The following is a 9725-nucleotide window of genomic DNA, read 5'->3' as shown; positions in this document are numbered from 1 at the left end:
AAAGAAAGATTTTAAGCCTTGAGACATTGAGACATTGTGTATGTGGGCCATTCAGAGGGTGAATGGGCAAGACAACAGATTTAAGTGCCTTTGAACGCAGTATGGTAGTTGTTGGCAGGTGCACCGGTTTGTGTCAAGAACTGCAACGCTGCTGGGTTTTTCACGCTCAACAGTTTCCCGTGTGTATCAAGAATGGTCCACCACCCAAAGCACATCCAGCCAACTTCACACAACTGTGGGAAGCATTGGATTCAACATGGGCCAGCATCCCTGTGGAACACTTTCGACACCTTCTAGAGCCCATGCCCCGACAAATTGAGGCTGCTTTGAGGGTAAAATGGGGTGCAACTCAATATTAGTGTCCCTAATGTTTGGTATATGGACTGTGTAACTATTTGGCACACACACACAATAGCCTCTTTAAGATTGGTTTTAACACTACGGTTTTTGCTTAAACCAAAATCCAACATCTTTCCTAGGCTACACACTCAAAGCATATGAAGGTTTTGCATATAGGCTATCTATCACTCCTGAGGCAAACTTCCCCCATGAACCTGCTGCAAATATTTTGGCATGAGGAAATGGTGTGAGGAAAAATACAACACACTCATTCCATCAGCAGCACCATAGCGTTGGGTCATGAAGGCCTAGCGAGCTCATTACCGCATTCTCATACATTTAGGCAGCGTTACAGGGAATGRAGTTCACTTTAATTGTCCCGTGGTATTAAAGCCCAGTGTATTATCCATCCAAACAGCCTTTTGTTCTGTTGGAGGAGAGACTGAAATCATCCTATCTATGCCTCTGGCTTTCCGCTCTGCTCTTCTCTGCTCTCTCTCTCTCTGAGCTGGGCTCCCTGCAGTGCCGGGGCTGGATTGATGAGGTTAAAGAAGCAGGTCTCGGCACCGCTGCTCCTCTGTGATCGCAGCTGGTCACAGTGACGGAGAGGGAGAGAGAGGGTGGATAGGGGAAAGGGGAGGAACAAGGAAACTAAACACAACCCAGACACTTTCCCTTTTTCTGACGAGTCAGCTAGGCAACAGTAACCTTTATCTGATGAAAACAATGGGGGCTGAGATAGAAGGAGATCATGATTTTTTAAATTTATTTAAAGCCTCTATATCTCTTTCTTATTATCTCTTTCTCTCCGCTTTCTCCCTCCCTCATCTCTCACTTCCTACTCCCTCCACTCAATCTTTCCACACGAGACAGAGYATACAGTGCAGAACTGCTTAGCAACTGTCGACTCCATGTGTATGACGTCTCTCTCTAACACGTTTAGCATCCCATTAGTTTGCATACTGCAGAGCAGAGAGCACACAGCACAGCCCAGCTACCAAATGCCACTATTCCCTATTTAGAGCACTACAGTTGAGCAGAGCCCTATGGGGTTAGGGTTCTATTTGAGACTCAGCCTATCACTGCATTTCTCAAGCACTGTGGAGTCCAGCTTCTATGCTCTCCTTTCCTCTCCTTTCCTCTCCGCTCCACTTGGTGTTTCTGTTTACATTCATTGTTTGAAACAACTCCTAATCGATGATGGCAGGTTGAGAAAAAACTGTTTAACTGGCTCCAGTCCTGACCCTAAATGTAGACAAACACAACACACAGGAAAGCGACTGAAAGAAGCATCAAAGTTTATAGGTTGGACATTCAGCTTCAAACAACAGTTTGTGATGCACAGCCATTTTTGCAGTGAATGCGTGAGATGATATGAATTTTCCTCCCTCTTTCCTTTCCTCCTCATGGGACAGGGCACAAGCTGTTGCCAAAGACCGACTCAAGATTGTTGCGGCCTTATGTCCCATCCAGGATGACGAGGACTAAGTAAGTACGCTTCTTCTCCCCCAGCGGCAATACTGCATAATAAGGATACAGTGACTAGCACATGAGTTGATGTGTGGGTCTGTGTGTGTGGGACTGGGAGGCCCCTCGAGTGCCCCTCTGTGAGTTAATATTCCCTTATTAATCAAGACAGGAAGTTGAATATCATTTCTAGCAGTAAATGGCTCCTATTTCCCTAAACATAACATACCAACGAGGACTTGACCTCCAGTGATTACTACAGTAGGAAGTTTGTCCTCACCAAGTTCACTTCAAACCTCTGGTGTGTGTTGCAGATGGATGGATGAATGGATGGATGGAGGGAGGAAGAGAGAGTGAGAGAGAGAGCAATGAAATATATTCAGACTAAGGAAGACTGCATCTAAGCTATAACAGGGACAGAATGATTGCCTACCCAGGTACCCACTTACACACTATCGCCTGGCAACACGTATAGCAGCTCTCTGATTCAGCCTTTACAGTTCACACACACACACGCCCACCAGCATACGCCCACCAGCATACGCACGCACGCACGCACGCACACGCACGCACACACACACACCTTTCCTCTGTGAAAGTAGAGTTGAAAAGAGAGAGAGAGATGTCCTTTGAGTTGTGCCAGCTCTAACTTCTATGTTACACAGCGTGGTGTCAGGGAAATTTGTATTAACCTGTACGTAAATCTGTGACACTCCATTTAGTATTAGTGAAATGGGTTAAGTTTAGACTACAGGTTAGCTAAAAGGCCTCAGTTGTCCCCGACACGACTCGAACACGCACATTTTGGATTGCTAGGCGGTGGCGGATTACACCCGACCAATCTACTTTTGTTTCTCTCTAAAGTAACTAGACCATTTGTAGGTATTATCCCACTGGGTGCAGATGTCCGTTTAACGTCTAGTTTTGATTTACATTTGGTTGAGTTGTCAAATAACGTGAATTCAATGTGAAAACAACKAAAAATGTCACGATTTCATTGGATTTAGTTAAAAGTTGGGTGAAAAAAAATGSCCTTTATGTTGATGACTTTTTGCAAATCCAATCAGTTTTTCATGTTTATTCAACGTCATCACATAGATTTTTCTGGATGAAATGACATGGAAACAACATTGATTCAAACTGTTTTTGCCCAGTGGGATATGTCTTGGAGGTGCTCAGAAATATCTAAAGTACTGTATGGCTCTTAGGCCAGGCTATGTTACATCTCAAATGAAAGACAGATAGATCTGCACAGAGACCAGGGAGCTTCAGGCAGACAGAAATCTGTAAAAGTCAGACTGCAAAAGACTGTGTATACCTCTGGAGGGGCTGTAAGTGACAAAGTAAAACATTCTCTTCAAATGTTGGGGCCATTTTCATGTCGAATCTAGGGTCCCATTTAATTTCCAATTGTGCGACAGGGTTGCTGATCTGTGAGGGAGTTGGGAAATGGTCAATAGGATACAGTTGAATTATTAATGAGAGGAAACYTAGACCTCTCACACAGTATGTGGTTAGATGTACTGGTTTGAAAGGAGAATCTTTTTCACAAKCAAATCTTTTTTTTAAATGTAAATGTCCAGACACTGGACTCCTTTTAGAAACGGAAAAGCTGAACTTTATCCGCAATGTTATATTCCATTATGTTGCGACTCGAGCGATACATCTCTGTTAATTTTAGCAGTAGGCTACACGGATAATGAAACAGCGGAATTGGGGAATAAAGTTCGTAATGACACAATGCGGTTGCGGATAAAGTTTGGAATGACACAATTTCACGTGTATAAAATCTAAAGATCTGCATCACTATACTGAGGGTGTTTCCATTTTTAAAAGGACATAGGCCCTTTGGGGTATTGTTGGAGAATTCTTTCTCTTTTTRTCCCCCAGAGCCCCTGTACTGCACAGTGAGGATGAGGAAGTGAATTGTTGGAGTCAGTTTCTCAAAAACAAGTGAAATCTAAAAGAAAAGTGTCCGGGCAGAGAAAGTAGCTCAGTAACAGACGCTGGACTGCAGCAGTAAAGGAGGGGAGGGGCTCAGGGGTCTACTGTAGGTCTGGACCACACAAGAGTATCTTAAACGCAGGTCAGGTTCTGTGTCTTTTTTGTGTGTTGCATAGTACTGGGTAGAGCGAAAATGAAGATTATCTCTCACTGTTATAAATGAGATTCAGAATCTGATTGCACATAGATTGCACTTCCCTTGCTGAAAGATTGTTGATTACTCCAACACAAGAGGAAATCTGGAGAGAAGAATATGAGTATAAGTGCTCTGTTCGTATCTGAAAGGTCCCCATCTTCCCATAGAGTGGGAGAGAGGAGATGGTTCTTTTGTCCCTTTGCAGCGTGATTGGAAATGGATATAATGAACCAGTCAGAACGCATTACAATTGATCTTCTCTCGCTTCCACATTCGGTCTCTCTCTCTCTCTCTCTCTCTCTCTCTCTCTCTCTCTCTCTCTCTCTCCATATCTTCTTGCTCTCTTCTTCTCTCTCGCTCTCTGCACATCATTCTCCTTTAACTCCCTTCTTCCTCATCTTGTCCTCCTGTCTTTGTCATTTTTTTTTGCTCTATGTGTGCTATTCAGGGAGAGATCTGATTGGGCCGCCTTCCAAATGCAATCGGTGCCTGATTTCCTACTTGAACATCATCTGAAGTGATTTTCCATTAGAGCGAGGACAGTAGTTAGTTACGCAGTGCAATTAATAGAACGCTGGGGATCAACAAACAACGACCCACCCTCGCCTGTCCGCTCTGCCTCTATCCTCCCTCCTCTTCCGGGTTGAATCTACAAAGACTTTTYCAATACCTTTTAATGAAGCTTACACCTAGAACTCTTTAGTAAAACAAAACACATGCTCTTGGGGTCGTTGCTCATGTGAAGAGACCGGTGACTGGGGGMTGCATCCCAAATGGCACCCTATTCCCTTTATAGTGCGCTACTTTTGACCAGGGCCCACACAGCACTGTATAGGGAATAGGGTGCCATTTGGGACATAGCGCGGGTGAGTGTCGGGAGAAGGACAGGGGAAACAGAGCCCGGTGTCTCAGTCAGCTGCTAGTGTCAGAGTTGACACACCTCATCTGTGGGATAAAGCACCAGGATACTCCCTAATCCGTCCCTGTCTCATTCCAGACACCTCTCAGCGGGGTTTACAGATGGTGACTGGACGTGACACAACAAACAATTTGGGTCACGATGTGATGCTCAATGCTATCTTTCAGATGTGAGTGATAACAAAAGGGACTAKATTTGATGTTGGCGTATGGGGAGGGTGTCAAGTCTTGTCTGACTAATAAGACAATATTGCAACAGATTCTGGAGGCTTTTTTGGGGGAAGTAGCCTAGGGTCAGAATGGTCTGACTTTGCCCAATCACACTATATGCATGTAGTACATTGCCAAATTCCATAAATAAGATATTTCTGACAATGTCTTTGGATAGTTGTACACGTTTACATTACTCTAGATTAGGTTTGTGCTGTCAACTTCGAAAAAGCCTGTGAAAATGGGTGTTCATAGCAGTGTCATCAGAAGCAATATGTTTTATTAGGGCGTTATATGGAGGAGCTCAAAAAAGCTCRGCTTTGTCCAACAACTACCTACCTCGCCGTGCAGCAAATCTTCCAGGTTCACGCCTAGAGGCTAATGATTTTACAAGGCTTTATCCTTGCGAGGGAATGAAACTCCCTATCCCATACTGATAAGAAAACTGACTGCTGCTCTCTCTCTGCGAAGCACTGGGGCTGAGGCTCCATACCTTTGTGTAGCAGCCTAGCAACTCGTTGCCCGCTCGCATTCCTCTGACAGCAGCAGATTTAAAAGCCTTCCTTCCCTCATACTTTGTGCTTGTAAATCTCAACCCCCCCCCCCCAATGCATGGCCTCGTTGAATATACGATAAGGATTTTTCTATCAGACTCTTTCATGTAAGATAAAAATGTGTTTAGGGTCGTTAGAGCGTAATTACTAACGTCTTAAGTATTGCTTTTAGGGCCACTTAGCTTACCTCAACTCTTAGAGGCTTTTCTCATGGATAGAGATGAAACATCACAGGGACCGCTTCAGAAGGTGGATGGAGGCGGTGTCCCAAATGGCACCCCGTTCCCTATGTAGTGCACTACTTTTGACCAGGTCCCATAGGGGATAGGGTGCCATTTGGGATGCAGGTGTAATAACAGTGTGGTACAGGTCTAAATCACTGCGGGCGGGCGGTGCAGCAGGCAGCCTCATAACATCTCTCTTTTAATCAGGCTCTCACTCAAAGCAAAGGCATTCGTCTGACCCGGCAATTTCTGCTGTTCTCAGGGTTTTTCGCTGGGGTGTGGTTAGGGTTGATGTTGGGATAAAGAGAGGGTGAGAGAGGAGGAGGAGGAGGGGTTGCTGAATTAGCTCGGTGGGTTCTTTATTCTTTTCACTTTGAAGCAGCAGCGTCTTGGTGAAGTCCGTTAAACAGTAAACATCATTCCCCAATTGAAATGAGCTAATAGGGGGTGGAATCAAAACAATATATTACATCAGCCTTCTAATTACAACTAGGAATGTGCCAATGAATCTGTTGCCTAGCAGTTGAACAGTACCTATTGGCTCTGGTCAGAAGTAGTGCACTATATACGGAATAGGGTGCCATTTCGGATATAGGCCGTGATCTTGCCTCCACTGTTATTAGCTGCCCTTTTCAAACACACAGAGGTGATTAGAATGAGGAACCAGCACAGAGGATGTCAATATTCAAATGAAATACGTTTTTGTTTGTCACATGCACTGAATACAACAGGTATTCACAGACCTTACTGTGAAATGCTTACTTACAAGCCCTTAACCAACAATGCAGTTTTAAGAAAAAGAAGAGTTAAGAAAATATTTACTAAATAAAAGAAAAGTAACAAGGCTATACACAAGGGGTACCGGTACTGAGTCAATGCGCAGGGGTACAGGTTAGTTGAGGTAATTGAGGCAATATGTACATGTAGGTAAGGGTAAGGTGTCTATGCATAGATAATAAACAGTGAGTAGCAGCAGCGTAAAAATTGGGGGGGGGGTGTCAATTCAAATAGTCCTGGTAGCCATTTGATTAGCTGTTCAGCATTCTTATGGCTTAGGGTAGAAGCTGTTTAGAAGCCTTTTGGACCTAGACTTGGCGCTCCGGTACCGCTTGCCGTGCGGTAGCAGAGAGAACAGTCTGTGACTACGGTGGCTGGATTCTTTTCAATCTCCTGAGGGGGAATAGGCGTTGTCATGCCCTCTTCACGACTGTCTTGGTGTGTTTGGACCATGATAGTTTGTTGGTGATGTGGACACCAAGGAACTTGAAGCTTTCAAGTTGCTCCACTACAGCCCCGTCGATGAGAATTGGGGTGTGCTCACCCTCCTTTTCATGTAGTCCATGATGATCTTGTTTGTCTTGATCATGTTGAGGGAGAGGTTGTTGTCCTGACACCATACGGCCAGGTCTCTGACCTCCTCCCTATAGGCCGACTCGTTAATGAAAAAATAATCGTCCAGTTCCAGTAATCGCTGCTCTGATATCCAGAAGCTCTTTTCGGTCATAAGAGACAGTGGCAGAAACGTTAAGTACACAATTATGCGAAAAAAACACACAAAATAGCACAATTGTTTATGAGCCCGTAAAACTGCAGCGATCTCCTCCATTATGGCACACTCCGGCGCCAATATTGACTTGTTTCAATCTGCCACGCCATTGACAGGCAGGCCTAGGTTGRGTCCAAAATAGCACCCTATTCCCTACATAGTGCACTACTTTTGACCAGAGCCCTACCTACAGGCATTGTGWTCGGGAGGGAATCCTTAAAAGTAAAGAGGGGAAAGCAGGTCAGATGCTCCATCTGAACAACTTGYGTGAGGAGGGGAGGACGTGCAGTGTTGTCTCTCCACAGACAAGACAACGGCACAAACAAATGATGGGCAATGTTGTAGATGGATCAAAAACAATCAATATTCCTTGCTGTTCTCCCTCCACAGCAAAGAACTGACCCCACCCTACCAAACCCCCAATGAAAATACCTGTCAGTAAGAAGGTCAGTGCTCCTGCCAGCCTGTCAGGCAAGCTAGTACAAATAACAGCCCCGAGCAAAGACCTCAATCTACAAAGAAAAACAACCACCGATAGAAAACTGTTAAGAAAACAAGYAAAAACATAGCTGCAGGAAAAGCCTTTATTTACCGATGAGCACTCGCTTGAAACAAGACGCGTGATCAATGAATGGGGTCTGACATGATGAGGTAGTTAGCGTAGCCACCGTTACCTAATGTAAATGAAGCAGGGAGGAGGCCCATTTCTGAGGCAGTTTTATGTGGGGTTGAGTGGAGCACAGGCGCGCTGTGGTGTGGAGTCAGACGGTGGTTTGAAGTTTTCAAGCCTTCGCTCTCTTTCATCAATTAAAAGAGCTGCTCCTAATTAAACAGCTCGCTAGCAGATGGAGCGGAGGTAGGGGTCGGACGTGACCGGGACGGGACACGACAGGGTGTGTGTGTGTGGGGAAAGGAGGGTGGAGTGTGGCGTGTGTGTGTGGTGGAGTGTGTGTGTGTGTGTATGTGCACGTGTMCATGCATGCATGCATATATGTGCCTGTGTATCTGCGCATGTGCGTAAGTGTGTGTGTGCAGGGGGAGTTTGGGGAGAGCGGAAGCCCACTGAGTTTGTAATTAGCAGAGTTAAGCAGGACATCCAACAGCTGGCGAAGAGTTTGACTGTTTTTATGCTCTGTCCCCCAGGCTTGTTAACTGTCTCAAAGAGAGAGACTCACTCTTCTCCGCTAACTAGGACTGACCCCTGACCTGTGGCATGCAGCTTCACTCCCCATACTGTATCTCTGCTACAAGCATGCGCACGCACACCCACACACACACACACACTGTATCTCAACTACAGGCAGGGGAGATATAGTCTAGCGTCAAACTTCAAACTTGTAGCATCCATTAATCACAAGAATGCTTCACTTACTTTAACCATGTGGTCCACACCAGGGTGTCTGTATGTCCCTGTGCTGTGTATGGGACCTGGATGGGTGAAAGCCTCTGTTCCTCCTCATCTCTCTTCTTATTTGCTTGGAAATCTGCGTTGCTGTGCACACGCCAACTCTACTGATGAGTGTCTTGCTTTTGTTTCTCCATTTGAGACCACACACACACGCACGCACGCACGCACGCACGCACGCACGCACGCACGCACGCACGCACGCACGCACGCACGCACGCACACACACACACACACACACACACACACACACACACACACACACACACACACACACACACACACACAGAGAGAGACATACTGTATGTACACACACACATGCTCCCACACACACTCCCCTTATGGAAAAACCACATGAATTTCACATGTGAAGATGTGATCCTGTGTGATCTTAATGATTTAATGTGAAATGAATGTCAAATAAATGTGACAACATAGGGATGCATAAGTTCAACATGTGACAACATGGACTACACGTGACAACATGTGAGCACATGTGAAAACACAATCTATCTCATGTGAAAGAAATGTGACAACATGGGGATGCAAAATGTCAACATGTGATACCATGACACTGSACATCTGACAACAGTTGAGCACATGTGAAAACCCAGGTGTTAAATGTAATTTAGAATATTTTACTTTGAAAGTTATAATTGACATTAATTCAATTTAAACAGTCTTGGTCCCCTGCAGGTTTTGTCTAGTTCCCAGTTTGTTTCAGGGACGTCTCCAAGGACGTTCTTAGAACGTTGTGTCATGGTTCTCTGGAGGGTTTTGTCTAGTTGAGGTGAAAATATGGTTAATCTACGACAGGTTAGTGTATTTTTACAGCTAAATTCAGGTGTTAAAAATATAGAAAATATAGAAAAAAACTTGGTGTTATATCTATAAAATGACAGTATGCTGCTGTATTCTGATT

This window comes from Salvelinus sp. IW2-2015, linkage group LG5 (genome assembly GCF_002910315.2).
Source record: "Salvelinus sp. IW2-2015 linkage group LG5, ASM291031v2, whole genome shotgun sequence".
NCBI classification, from domain to species: Eukaryota; Metazoa; Chordata; class Actinopteri; order Salmoniformes; family Salmonidae; genus Salvelinus; species Salvelinus sp. IW2-2015.
This window is presented reverse-complemented; position numbering follows the sequence as displayed.